The sequence below is a fragment of the Apium graveolens genome, chromosome 1 (assembly GCF_009905375.1).
Source record: "Apium graveolens cultivar Ventura chromosome 1, ASM990537v1, whole genome shotgun sequence".
Taxonomy (NCBI): Eukaryota; Viridiplantae; Streptophyta; class Magnoliopsida; order Apiales; family Apiaceae; genus Apium; species Apium graveolens.
This window is the reverse complement of record NC_133647.1, coordinates 103,083,169-103,097,303: the sequence shown is the minus strand read 5'-3', so window position 1 is coordinate 103,097,303 and position 14,135 is coordinate 103,083,169. Positions and strand designations below refer to the sequence as shown.

The 14,135-nt window shown below is 35.5% G+C and overlaps 1 non-coding gene across 1 annotated transcript; it reads left to right on the top strand.

Moving 5' to 3' along the window:
* Positions 1-323: 323 nt before the first annotated feature.
* On the top strand, positions 324-430 carry LOC141682431 (small nucleolar RNA R71). The gene has a single exon (XR_012559782.1). It is a non-coding gene; the product is annotated as a small nucleolar RNA R71 (small nucleolar RNA).
* The last annotated feature ends 13,705 nt before the right edge of the window (positions 431-14,135 follow it).

Below are 14,135 nucleotides of genomic sequence, written 5' to 3'. Positions count from 1 at the left end.
TCTCATGTGAACCTGCACACATCTCACAAACACTGGTTATCTGATTCACACCATAGTTAGCCAGAGAATCGATCTTCATAGATAACGCCTTTAGTTGAGCAGTGATAGCCGTAGCTGTATCCACTTCAAGAACTCCTGCTACCTTTCCATGTGGTAATCTTTGGGTTGGATACTGATATTTATTAGCAACCATCAGTTTAATTAGATCATAAGCTTCCTCATAGATTTTTGCCCATAATTCTCCACCTGATGTTGCGTCGACCATGGGTCTTGACTGTGCTCCCAACCCGTTATAGAAGCAATTGATGATCATCCAATCAGACATTCCATGATGGGGACACTTCCTAAGCATCCCCTTGTAGCGCTCCCAAGCTTCACACAAAGATTCTCCCTTTTACTGCGCAAATTGAGTAATAGCATTTCTGAATGCAGCTGTCTTCGCCATATGGAAGAATTTAGTGAGAAACTTTTGAGCAAGATCTTCCCAAGTAGCAATCGAACCAGCTGGTAGAGAGTGTAACCAGCTCTTAGCCTTGTCCCTCAGAGAGAATGGGAAAAGTCTCAGCTTAATAGCATCTTCAGAAACACCATTAAACCTGAAGTTGTCGCAGATCTCTATGAAATCCCTAATGTGTGTATTGGGATCTTCCGTTGGAGAACCCCCAAACTGGACTGAATTCTGTACCCATTGAATTATGCCAGGATTGATCTCAAAGTTATTAGCTGTGATAGCTGGCCTGACAATGCTAGATTGAATGTCATTGATCTTGGGTTGAGAAAAATCCATCAAGGCTCTCGTTCGTGCTGCTGGATCTCCCATTGTAATGAGTACCTGAAGCACAAACAAATAAACCGTGAAAGTAAAAGAATCCGAGTCACTGAACTTTAACGACCACTGATGATAAGCACATAAACTAAAAATTAACACCGAGTCCCCGGCATCGGCGCCAAAAACTTGTTAGGGAGAAAACACGCGCTAAAATTCACGCAAGTATACGCGTTCGCAAGTAGTATAAGATATAAATCAGATTCGTTCCCACAGAGACTGGTTTAGGTTAAGTTCAATTTATGCACCTATGCAACAATGTATGGTTATCGCTCAATGCTAAGACAAATAACAATTTGGGCTTGATTAAATTAACAATTATAGCTAAGAGAACAAGAATGGTTGAATTAATATATATGACAAACATGAGATTCTAACTTCATTAAATACTTCATTCAATAGCCTTATTGTCCTTAAACTTAGCATGTAATGGTGATGACGACACTAATCAGATAACACGAAACTAGTAAACGCCAACTTTCGTTGTACGAATACCCTACTACCAAGCATCCACAAAAGAGATAGAAGTTGAATAGACACCAATTATGCTTAGTCCTTATATGTCTATAAGAATTGAAAACATAATGGTTTAATGCGCAAGTTATCTATCGTGATTACATGGGCAAGTAAGATGGTTAAAATTACCTACGAATCATGCATAACAAATACATGAACCTATGCTAGCATGGCAAGTTCTAAACCTCTATATTCACTGTCGCTTCAATAGAGATTAACACGCTATCTTACATGTTAGCTACGCACATAAGACGAATAAGTACATCCCATACTAGGATATCAGTCAATCACCACACACCAAGATATCAAAACAATTAACTATTGAAATACATAAGTCAATTCGCTAGAACCCCATGACAACGATTAGTTCATAATCGAACTCATCGTCACCATGGGTTCCAATGAAAGCATGGTATAAAACAAGGTCTTAATAAACTGAATAATAATTAAAGTATGAATAAACGAGATCTAGGTTCAACAAGAACGAAAACGAGTATCCAAAGTTACAACTAATTCAAAGAATCACAAGTTGAAAACAAGATCTTCTTTTTCGGAGTTGTTCCGTGCTTCTAGGTCTTCTCCTTGATATCCCAATCTTCCCGGCTGATGAAAACCCCTTTTTTAAAGTATATATACACCCCTAGTGGACCTGGACCCTTAAAATCATCAAATTCCACTCAAATAGGGTTTTTCAGCGAAATCAGCGAATCAGCCGCGCATCAGGCGGCCGCCTCCACTCTCCAGGCGGGCGCCTCCACCAGCAGGCGGGCGCCTGCAGCCTGTGTAGAAAAATTCTGATGAATCTTATTTTGGCCATAACTTGAGTTCTACTCGTCAGAATTAGGCAATTCAACTGCCCACACGAAACTAACGAGATTCTCTACAACTTGACAATGGCCTTGTCTTCCAAATATGATCACGTTTCATCATATTTCCTTTAAAAGCTCCTTTTTTCATTTAACTGATACCTGAAATACAATAACACAAAAACACATCAAAATACCAACAACTTGAGTCCAAAATACCAATTTAAGTTTATAATGAAGCGTTCCAAGTGGATATAAAATCCACTTATCAGTACTTTAGACAACGTCTTCATTGCTACTACAATCTTGAATACTTCATTCACTGTTCTTTACCGACGCTTGAACATATAAATGAACTCCTATCAGTGAGTATAACTTCAAGACTGCGATTGTCTTCTTTAACCTCTGCCTATACATTATCTTCAATTCTTCAGATTCCTATGCTTCAAACACTGTCTATCTTCAATCAATGTCAATATACTAAAATCTTCTGGTAGGACTTATACACTGAATCTTCAACATTTATGAAACCTTGAAAGTCTTTAACCTTTATTCTTCACTGAGGCATGAACATATTTATGAGCTTCTTTCAGTGACCTGTAAACAGACTTCAAGCTTTATTCTAATCTTTTGATTCTTTATATTTGCCTTGTCTTCATTTCTTCCTGATTTCTTGTGTAGTCGTAGTATTATTAACCTGTCATGTTCTAGTGTTGTTCTCGTGTTGAGTTATCACATAACTGTTCATACAGGTACGTAGTCTCACCAACAATCTCCTCCTATTTGATTGTTAAACCTAACAAACAAATTAAATAGAGAGGATAACTCAACTACAACTTAGAAAAGTAAAGTGCCAGGACTTGTAAATAATGCTACTGGTATTCTGGATAAAATACCGCATTTCCAGATTTCTTGAGTAACTGAAATGAAAGATGCTTGTTCCTCTAGCACTGAATTGATCTTCAAGTAGTTTCATCTCCATTTCCCTGGTTCTTCAAATCTCTGCCAGATAATACTTCTCAGTCTTGAAGTAATCATCAGCAGCTTCTTTTGTACAACCACATTTCCTGTTGAGAAGCGCATATCTCTCTTGCTTCCCCCTATGAGAATTAACTGCTTAAAGGAGATCATCTTCGTCTACCACCTCTCCCGTATAATAGGATCCGCAGATAAGAACTAATGGTACTCCCCTTTTGGAAAACAACTTCTCCCCTTATAAAGACTAATGATGAACCAAATCACTTCTTCTGATCACTAGGAAATCACCTTCGTGTTTACCACCTCTCCCATACAATAGGATCCGTAGTTACAAACAACAATGGTGTTGTGGTTATATGCTTTACCTTATTCCTCCTCCCTCCTATTTCTCCCCCTTAGTTGAGGAATCCTCCAAACTATTACTTAAGCTTTTATCTCCCCCTTAGAAAAAGAATGTATGCTATCGTCTGAAGGAGTTCTCATATTTCACTTGGTTGGAAAAGAAATAACAAGTCATAGTATGATCAACCATGTTCCTTGAAATGCTACAAGAATGACTTCACTGTTGATCATCATGTTCACCAAACTTCCTAACTCCTTATACCTCCCAAATATGAGATCACCAATTGTTACCAATTGTTAGCTCCCAACTTGTTAGGTCCCAAAGTATTCTAATCCAATCTGTAAATGTTAGGTCCCTAAGAGTTAGGTTCCAATCATAAACAGATTCGAGATAGAAGTATCAAGAACCATGTTTAGGGATAGGGAATGGGATATGGTGTTTCTCTTTTATCCTCACTATGAGTGTGTGATACTGTTTCGTGTACCTCACATGTGTTTCACTCTTCACTCCACTCGTGTTTACAGTCATTCTCACAAGTGTATCACTCCTCTCATAGCTCCAAAATCCAGTTGTACCTACAAGGAAAATCACCTTATCCATCCTTAAGGAGGTCACAGGTGGTGCAATGGGAGTTCGCAAATCCCCATCCTTGTTAGACTCGTCAGATGAATCTGAGTCATAATCTATAAGTTGCTAGTTTCCCTTTTAGGGTTCCAGATTTGAACTCTGGGAAGGTAAACAATGATCCAAAGAATTTAGCATAAAGATCAAAGTTCCCTTCTAATGTCTATGAAGATATTTCCTTGTGACTCATCAGGTAATATCTGAATCATCGTCAACAAGTTGTCGATCTGCACCTATGTCAGATCCACTATCCGCAGATGCATCCAAGGGATTTAAGCCTGGGGAGGTAGACACTGACCACTGACATATGGCTTGTAAGTCATATGTCATAGCCTATTTGTATATTCGAGGATTCAACTCAACTCAAATAAGAATGTAATAAGTAAATAGTGGATCGACCGTCAGAGAGATCTCGCAAAGTAATATCTGTCAAAGGATTCAGAAACAAGGTTCATCTACAGACTTGAGGAGGTAATTCACTGGAAGAAGTTCAAGAAGTTGATCATGCCTCAGTGATATAAATCAAGATCGTGGATTTAATCAAGTGACAGAGATCTCGTCAGAGTATCATTAATTACAAGGATTTAATCTGAAGAAAATCAAAGCGTCAAAGTCAAGACATGAAGAAACGTCACGGAAGTTAGTCACTCATGAACCAGACAGTACATCGAGTGTCAACGTTGAAGTGGCGGAATTGATTCATAATTCTCAGTGATTTTCAGAAGATATTCAGAAGAATGGATGCTGCTCAGGGTTAGTATTAATTCTCTATTAATTAATTAAGTCATATAATTTAATTAAGTAAATAAATTATATCTGCAAAGATTAATTTATTGATTAATTAAATTAATTGATTAATTAATTCAGAATTAATTTTAGGAATTTTCAGAAGTTTAATTGGATTAAATTCAATCTTAAATCAGCAAGACAATTGAAAATGAACTAGCATGACAATCTGGATTGTCATACCGATTGTCATGCCAGTTCAAAAGATTGTCCTACCGATAGTCATGCCAGTTCAAAAGATTGTCCTACCGATAGTCATGCTGGTTCAAACGATTGTCTTGCTAGCTCAAAAGGATAGTCTCACCGATTGTCATACAAGCTTAAAGGATTGTCATTCCAATTCAATTAATTCGGCTGTTGATAAATAGAAGCAGAAGTCATTCAACTCAAAAAAATCTCAATCATACAGAACACATTCAAGAACAAAGAAAAGAAAGCAGCCGCCTTGAAACATTTTATTTTCTTCTCTGCTTACATCAAGATCAAAATTCTAGTTTGTTAATGTTAAATCCAAACTACTAGAATTATTTATCTTATTCTTGTGTAACAATCTAGCGGATCAAAATCCCTAGAACTTAATCTCAAATCGCGTTTAGCATTTGATTCTAATTATTGCAAAAATAGAAAAAGTTCATGTCGAATTTATTCTAGATTTGTGATAATTGATTTGAGATTAATACCTTGTAATCGATACAGTTGTTGTAACACCTTTCAAGTTTAATAATATTTTTATTTAATTTGAATTTTGTTTCACATTTTTTATTCCGCATTTATTCGATTATTTGGTACTGTTTGTATTCAACCCCCCTTCTACAAACACATTGGGACCTAACAATTGGTATCAGAGCCTTCTGATTAACGAACAAATCAAGATCCTAGACTTTTGTGATTTTTCAACTCCTTGAATTTTTATTTATTCAAAAATTCATAATGACTTCACATAAAGTTGGAACCGTTAATATTCCAAAATTTGATAAAGAGAATTATATCATGTGGAAGAAGAAGATGCTATTATTTTTACAAGTTGCAAATCCCAAATATTCAAACTTGTTAAAGAAGGGTATAAAAACTCCGATGGTTATTGAACCGGAGGTAATAATAGATGGTGTGGTGACTACTAAAGCTAGAACCTATCCAAAAGAGCCCGAAGATTTTACTCCTGCTGAGAAGAAAGAAGCCTCCTTGGATGCTAGCCTTCAATTAATATTAATTGATTCCCTTGATCCCTTGATGAACAGACATGTGATGAACTGTAAAAATTCTAAACACATGTGGGAAACTATTGAGGTAATTAATGAAGGCACAGAGGAAGTTAGGGAGAACAAGTTGGAAATCCTAACCTCTAAATATGAACATTTTAAATCAAATCCAGGAGAAGGAATTACTGAAGTGTTTGAGAGGTACAATGCGTTGATCAACAACCTGAACATCAATGGAAAGTATTATTCAATCAGGGAGGTCAACAAAAAGTTCCTTTTAACACTGCCAGCTCATCTTGAACATAGAATCACTGCCATTAGAGAAGCTAGAGATCTGAGTGAGATTTCTTTGGACAGGCTCTATGGAGTGTTAAAAACTTATGAGTTGGAGCAGATTCAACAGAAGGAAGTCTACGGGAAGGATAGAATGGTCAGCACATCTAATGCACTTGTAGCTGAAGGTCAACAACAACAACAATCTCAACAGTTAGAAAGAATGGTACGATTTTCCAAGGGTGAGGAAAATGAGTTAGTAGCAGAATATGATCCTCCTACTACAAATCAATCAAGTGATGATTTTTATTCCTTGGAAGAGCTGGAGCAATTGGAAGATGAATCAATGGCCCAAATTGTCAAGAGATTCTCCCATGTCAGATTCAGGAGGAATCCCAAGCTTAAGTACAAGTCCAACTACAACAAATTCCAGAAAGGTGGATCTTCATCCTCTAACACCAGCAGTGGTGGGTACAAAACAGGGATGGTTGATCGGAGCACCATTAGATGCTATAACTGCAATGAGTTGGGACACTTTGCCACAAAATGTAGGAAGCCAAAGCAAGTAAGAAAGTACTCTGAAAGGGCATATCTGGCAAAGGGAAGAAGCTGGGATGATACTGATAGTGAAGATGAAGAAGAAGGAAATCTTGCTCTTATGGCTATTGATGGAAAAGCTTCATCGTCAAGAATAGAGGTAAAACTTTCTGATGCTGAAATGGTTTATCATCTAAGAGGTAACTTAGATTGTGCACGTCGTGATAATGAACTGTTAAGTTTACAGATCACAGACCTTGAGAAAGAGGTCAATGAATTAAGACTTGTGCACATTAATCAAGACAAATTAAAAGAATAGGTATCTTTTCTAGAGAATAGAGTTGACTGTTATAGAAAACTCGAAACTATTCTCAAAGACAAGATCACCGGTCTTGAGACTAAGGTTAGAGCCTACTTCAATTCTTGTTCGAAGGCTAAAGAGTTCTACAGTAAGCAAGCGGTTAATCAAACATCTGGAATATGTTATGATTACAATGTTGCTATTGGAGAATTAGGCATAAACTCCCCTCCTCATGTCTGTGCTAAAGGGAGGGAAGTACCACATGTGCTTAAGGGTGTTGATGAACCCCTCTATAAAGCATCAATTGCTGAACCATTTGATGCGACCTCTTCTGTTATTCAAGAAGAAATACGTGCTGAGGATCATGCTTATGAGAAGATTGTTTCCAAGTCAAGTGAGTCGAAAGTTCCAGTCAAAGCAACTGAGACTAACTCAGACACACATGAGTTGGATAACAATAATGCCATGTCTACCATGCATAAATTACCTGCTGTTAATCACTCTCATAAAGCATGTAGTGTTGCTAAATGTATGTCTTGTGCTTTTAATATGATGTATGCTTATTTTAATGGTAAGCATGTGTCTAATGATAAGACTACTCCTCGTCAGCGTGTGAATAACAAGAAACATGATAGGTCTAAGACTGCTAGTCCTTCTAAGGCTAGAAAGGAGACATTTGTGCCTAAGCTTAAACAGAAATTTGTTAACGCTGTTTACAAGGTCAAATGTTCAGTCATTGAGAAAGTTGAGGCAATTAAAATTAAAAATGTTGTTTTGCCTGACAAAGGACAGTTCTACAAGTATGCCGGGCCCAACCAAGTTTGGGTTCCGAAGAAGGTCTAATCCATTTGTAGTGCAGGGCATTAAACAGGTGTAACCGGTAGTATGGATTCTTGACAGTGGATCATCAAGACATATGACCAGAGATAGAGCCCTGCTATCAAATGAGGATTGAGAAAGCTGGCCCCCTGGTTACCTTTGGAGATAACAGCAAAGGTTTATCTGAGGGATATGGCTGTTTGCAAGCTGGGAATGTTATCATTGTAATTTTGTATATTGTGCTAGGTTATTATCAGGAAGCAGTATTTAACATATAGCACCAGTGACGAGACTTGAGAATATTATGACATATCAGACACCTGCTGCACATTACACTTGGAATTGTACTCTAGTAAGATGTGTACACGTGTACTCCTGGTTGGTAAGTCAAAAGAGGAAGTCAATGCACCACAGTTCATGGACTTTGCAGCTGCAGATCTATTGGACTATGCAATTTCTTCTTCACAATCTCACTTCAGGTTGGTATGAACTAGTATACTGCTCAAGCAATCGTCAAGGACATGGTATGGCACTCTAACAGAAGTTATAATTTTATATGAATAAGTAGAGTCGTCATATTAATAACTATCTTATCACTAAGCACAATCATATTGTTTTATATGTGCAGTGGTATATTGATTATGCAACATAACAATTAGTATCTAAAGTACTTGACAAGTATCGGTCAATGATATGTTGTTAACATTATGTTGCAGATATTTGTAAGCTTTTGACATGAATGAGAATTACTTAGACTTTACACTAAGTGATCAATGTTTTATCAAAAACTCATTCATATTGAAAAATAAAATCAAACTTCTTTCTACATTAGTGATTTCTTATTTCATGTAAAATCTTTTGAAATCACTATTGTAAATCATTTTCTCTCTATTACCATATGTTCTATGATACAGGTTCAGTCTCCAATGACTTTCTTTCATTGACAGTCATGAGGTTGAAAACCCACAACGTCTATCCCAGACTGTAAAGACAAACACAAAAATAGAACCAACCAACACTCTTTTACCACTAAAAGTAGTATGAATGAGCGTGAGGGAGATAGTGCCTAGTGCACCACATAAGGAAGGTTCTGTAGTCAACCCAGTAGCTCTGTCTCCTACATAGATGAGTAGTATTTAAACCGAGACAACTGCTAGCCCCCATACATCTTCTCAAAAAGATGTAATGGCTGAAAAGGCATAAAAACAGTTACTAGATTCATTCTCTCAACAGGGTGAGTCTATTGAATTTTGCCTGTCGGCCAAGGTATCCGATGTAGTGTCACCACTTCAAACATAATCAATTCTTGATGCACAAGGAGAGGTTACACACACAAAGGATGAGTTGACGGAAACAAGAGTTTCGACCATTTTAAGGTCAGATTCGATTGTTCAAGGTTCGTTAGTGGACCAATTGCCTTTACAGGTGTTAGGAGAGGATACTGATCCAAAAGCCATATGTCAGTGGTCAGTGTCTACCTCCCCAGGCTTAAATCCCCTGGATGCATCTACGGATAGTGGATTTGATATAGGCGCAGATCGGCAACTTGTTGACAATGATTCAGATATTACCTGATAAGTCACAAGGAAATGTCTTCACAGACATTAGAAGGGAACTTTGATCTTTATGCTAAATTCGTTGGATCATTGTTTACCTTCCCAGAATTCAAATCTGGAACCCTAAAAGGGAAACTAGCAACTTGTAGATTATGACTCAGATTTATCTGACGAGTTTAACAAGGATGGGGATTTGTGAACTCCCATTGCACCACCTGTGACCTCCTTAAGGATGGCTAAGGTGATTTTCCTTGCAGGTATAGCTGATTTTTGGAGCTATGAGAGGAGTGATACACTTGTGAGAATGAGTGTAAACACGAGTGGAGAGAAGAGTGAAACACATGTGAGGTACACTAAAACACAATCACACACTCACAGTGAGGAAGAAAGAGAAACTACTTGTTATTTCTTTTCCAACCAAGTAAAATATGAGAACTCCTTCAGACGACGGCATACATTCCTTCTTTAAGGGGGAGATAAAAGCTTAAGTAATAGTTTGGAGGATTCCTCAACTAAGGGGGAGAAATAGCAGGGAGGAAGAAAAAGATCCTATATGTACACTACACCACACCATTGTTGTTTTTAACTACGGATCCTATTGTACGGGAGAGGTGGTAAACACAAGGTGATTTCCTAGTAAGGGAAGAAGCTGTTAGGGGAGTACCATTGGTTTTTATCTGCGGATCCTATTATACGGGAGAGGTGGTAAAACGAAGGTGATCTTCTTTAATCAGTTGATTCTCATAGGGGGAGAAGCAAGAGATATGGGCTTCTCAACAGGATATGTGGTTGTACAAATGAAGATGGAACTACTTGAAGATATGTTCAGTCTAGAGGAACATCTACTTGGAATCTGGAAAATGTTAAATCTCATCCAGAACTTTTCTGCTATTTACTTTGCATGTATGTTTATATCTTTTTCTTATTTGTTAGTTGAGTTATCCTCTAGGTATTTGTGTGTTATTGTCTAACAAACAAATAGGGGGAGATTGTAAGTCATATGTCATAGCCTATTTGTATATTCGAGGATTCAACTCAACTCAAATAAGAATGTAATAAGTAAATAGTGGATCGACCGTCAGAGAGATCTCGCAAAGTAATATCTGTCAAAGGATTCAGAAACAAGGTTCATCTACAGACTTGAGGAGGTAATTCACTGGAAGAAGTTCAAGAAGTTGATCATGCCTCAGTGATATAAATCAAGATCGTGGATTTAATCAAGTGACAGAGATCTCGTCAGAGTATCATTAATTACAAGGATTTAATCTGAAGAAAATCAAAGCGTCAAAGTCAAGACATGAAGAAACGTCACGGAAGTTAGTCACTCATGAACCAGACAGTACATCGAGTGTCAACATTGAAGTGGCGGAATTGATTCATATTTCTCAGTGATTTTCAGAAGATATTCAGAAGAATGGATGCTGCTCAGGGTTAGTATTAATTCTCTATTAATTAATTAAGTCATATAATTTAATTAAGTAAATAAATTATATCTGCAAAGATTAATTTATTGATTAATTAAATTAATTGATTAATTAATTCAGAATTAATTTTAGGAATTTTCAGAAGTTTAATTGGATTAAATTCAATCTTAAATCAGCAAGACAATTGAAAATGAACTAGCATGACAATCTGGATTGTCATACCGATTGTCATGCCAGTTCAAAAGATTGTCCTACCGATAGTCATGCCAGTTCAAAAGATTGTCCTACCGATAGTCATGCTGGTTCAAACGATTGTCTTGCTAGCTCAAAAGGATAGTCTCACCGATTGTCATACAAGCTTAAAGGATTGTCATTCCAATTCAATTAATTCGGCTGTTGATAAATAGAAGCAGAAGTCATTCAACTCAAAAAAATCTCAATCATACAGAACACATTCAAGAACAAAGAAAAGAAAGCAGCCGCCTTGAAACATTTTATTTTCTTCTCTACTTACATCAAGATCAAAATTCTAGTTTGTTAATGTTAAATCCAAACCACTAGAATTATTTATCTTGTTCTTGTGTAACAATCTAGCGAATCAAAATCCCTAGAACTTAATCTCAAATCGCGTTTAGCATTTGATTCTAATTATTGCAAAAATAGAAAAAGTTCATGTCGAATTTATTCTAGATTTGTGATAATTGATTTGAGATTAATACCTTGTAATTGATACAGTTGTTGTAACACCTTTCAAGTTTAATAATATTTTTATTTAACTTGAATTTTGTTTCATATTTTTTATTCCGCATTTATTCGATTATTTGGTACTGTTTGTATTCAACCCCCCTTCTACAAACACATTGGGACCTAACATGGCTATTGGATCAGTATCCTCTCCTAACACCTGTAAAGGCAATTGGTCCATTAAAGAACCTTGAACACTCGAATCTGACCGTAAAATGGTCGAAACTCTTGTTTCCGTAAACTCTTCCTTTGTGTGTGTAACCTTTCCTTGTGCATCAAGAATTGTTTATGTTTGAGGTGGTGACACTATATCGGATACCCTGGCCGACAGGCAAATTTAATAGACGCACCCTGTTGAGAGGATGAATCTAGTAATTGTTTTGTGCCTTTTCAGCCATTACATCTTTTTGAGAAGATGTATGGGAGCTAGCAGTTGCCTCGGTTTAAATACTACTCATCTTTGTAGGAGACAGAGCTGATGGGTTGACTTCAAAACCTTCCTTATATGGTGCACTAAGGCACTTTCTTTCTCACGCTCATTCATACTTCATTTTAGGGGTAAGAGAGTGTTGGTTGGTTCTGTTTCTGTGTTTGTCTTTACAGTCTGGGATAGAAGTTGTGGGTTTTCAACCTCATGACTATCAAATGAAAGAAGGCCATTGGAGGCTGAACCTGCATCACAGAGCATATGAAAATATAGAGATAAAATGCACTTAAGATCTATAATGAATAAAAATTATGCATTTGATCTTTTGAGAGAAATGATGTACAATAGTGATTTCAAAAGATTTTAATGAAATAAGCAATCACCACTATAGAAAGAAGTTTGATTTTTCTCTTAAAACTGTTTGAGTGCACAAGTCTGTTTTTATGCATAAAAAGATAAATAATCATGTCTTTTAATATGAAAAAGACACAGACTCATGACCTAGAAGTAATAAGAAGAGAAAGAAAGATCCGTCTTTTGATATGAATGAGTTTTTGTAAAAGCATTAATCACTTAGGGTAAAGTCTAAACAATTCTCATTCATATTAAAAGCTCCATAATCTATCTTTATAAAATTATTACCAACAACATTGTGTATTGATAAATAATCTTAATAAGAATGACCATGCTGCTAATTTTATATTATAGTGAATCTTTCGGATATAGCAATTCATATAAATCCACCAGAACTTAAAATCTTACAATTATCTGCAACAAAATATTAACAATATATCATTGACTGATACTTGTCAAGTATTTTAGATACCAATAATTATGTTGCACCCTACTTTAATATAATTTAAATCATGAAACTGATTTGACATGGAATTGTCTAACATCATTATCCAAATATATTAGAATAAGATATCAATGAATTAAATACCAATTATCTATCAAATAGACACTAGTATTCAATTTCATATTCTATACAATTGTTAACTCCTAACAACTGTAATATCTCAAACAATATTGGTTCGATAAATAAAGCAATATTAACCAACATTGTCTTGTTTGCAATCTTAGAAAAATATTCTATGTTCCATATACTTTGATCCATTGAGTATTGCATCTATATCAATGTATTTAGGAATTTGCACGTAAGTATGAAAATTATTATAAGTGGACAACATAAGGTTATTTCTAATAAAACATCAAACGCAATAACCATAGGTGTACTTTAAGAAAGATTTCCACACTTTTTATATTAGTATAAGTGATCTAGAATAAGCATTGATTACTTAGAGGAGTTCTAAGTAATGCCACAAATACTAATACTTCAGAATTAATTCATTCTTGAACTTTTAACTAAATATCATTAACTGATACAAGTAAAAAATTAACATACAACTAATCATGCTACAATCATGATTATGATTTCAGTGAATTCTTGAGATGTAAACATTGTTAAATTCACTAAAACCAAAATCTCATAATTAACTTATAAGACATAAGTTACAATCAATATACTAGATATCAATTGTTGACAGATTTAGTTATAATCAATCATACTGCTTATTTATTTTAAGTTAGTTTGGATTATGGAGCAAATAAAATTATTGAATTGCTTTAATTTCCATAGTCCAAACTACCCAAAATAAATATTAAATAAATAAATACTAAATATTTATGAGTTAGATACTAGCACTTAAATATTTAAAATTATCCTTGAATAATCACCAATAGGATCTATGACTTATATACATGACAATCACTCTCTGGATAATTAGTAATTTTAAAAATAATTTCTAAGCATATAAAATATTGAGAGTTTTATACACATAACTTAAAAAATACCCCAACATTCAATATTAGTGATTTTGGAAATTGGCATTGATTACTTAGAACAAAAATTCTGAACAATATCACCAATATTAAAAGTATCACAATTATTCGTAAAAGATACAAAATAACTATGT